At 37.1% G+C, this 933-nt stretch overlaps 1 long non-coding RNA gene across 1 annotated transcript; it reads right to left on the bottom strand.

Annotated features, from left to right (window-relative positions):
• Positions 1 to 370: 370 nt before the first annotated feature.
• LOC118734740 lies at positions 371 to 680 on the bottom strand. Its single transcript, XR_004992422.1, has 3 exons — positions 642 to 680; positions 470 to 578; positions 371 to 408 (listed from the first exon to the last, which is right to left on the bottom strand). It is a non-coding gene; the product is annotated as an uncharacterized LOC118734740 (long non-coding RNA).
• Between the last annotated feature and the right edge of the window lie 253 nt (positions 681 to 933).

The raw sequence follows: 933 nt of genomic DNA, 5'->3' as shown, positions 1-933 counted from the left end.
GGATACGGATCACAAAAGCCAATTTGGATTTTTCAGGCCCGTAGAATTGGCCGCATTTCTTTGCCACACAGCGCAACTTCATCCCACGGCGTCCATCACCGAGTTTTCTTGTTTGATATTTCTCAGCATGCACGAAGTTTTCACGTTTACAGAGTGCAATCACAGCAGAGCGCTTTAGTTTACGTTTGATCAGGGTAGCAGTTTGCTGACCTGCTTCTTGCTGAACTTCTGCTTCGACTCGGGGACAGGAGGCAGCTTCCTGGAAGATTGTCTGCTCTTTCCTTGCGGTTTCTTACCGGCCGTGAGGGCAGTCATCTTAACTTGTTACTTAGCACGTTGAAAAGGCGAAAAAAAGTTCGCCAAATGTTTGGAGCACATCGTAAATGAGCCACTCGATTTATAACATTTCTATTAAACAATTTAATTAAATACTTTTTAATACATAGATATGCTGCAAGCAGGCACTTACTTTCCCAAATTCCATCCTGCTTATCGGCATAATTTTCCAAATATGGCTGCTACTTCATTAATAATAACTCCATTTCCAAACTGCGCCTTCTTCGTTGCCTCAACATATCCTAAAAGACATAAATTTACATTAAACAATAGAAATCGCAAAAATTAGCAAATAAAATACTCACTTTGTATTGTTTTGTTGTAAAATTTCTGAGAAATGTGAATTCACCACGATGCGATACAGAAAGAACAAGGACCAGGGATGTAATTTTAAGTACATCTATTATTCAGTGGCAATGCGCAGAGCGTTCGGGGCAGCAATATTAATTTGTATCAAATATAACATTAAATGGTGGTTCTAATACATTTTTTGATATTATTAACCAGTGTACATACATTATATGGTATTTATTTCAAAAATTTATGTACTATATGAACATTTTTTTCAAACATTTCTTAAGATTCTTTCAAGATTGC

The sequence above is a fragment of the Rhagoletis pomonella genome, unplaced genomic scaffold (genome assembly GCF_013731165.1).
Source record: "Rhagoletis pomonella isolate Grant_MI unplaced genomic scaffold, Rhpom_1.0 Rhpom_scaffold_00002, whole genome shotgun sequence".
Lineage (NCBI taxonomy): Eukaryota > Metazoa > Arthropoda > Insecta > Diptera > Tephritidae > Rhagoletis > Rhagoletis pomonella.
This window is presented reverse-complemented; position numbering and strand designations above follow the sequence as displayed.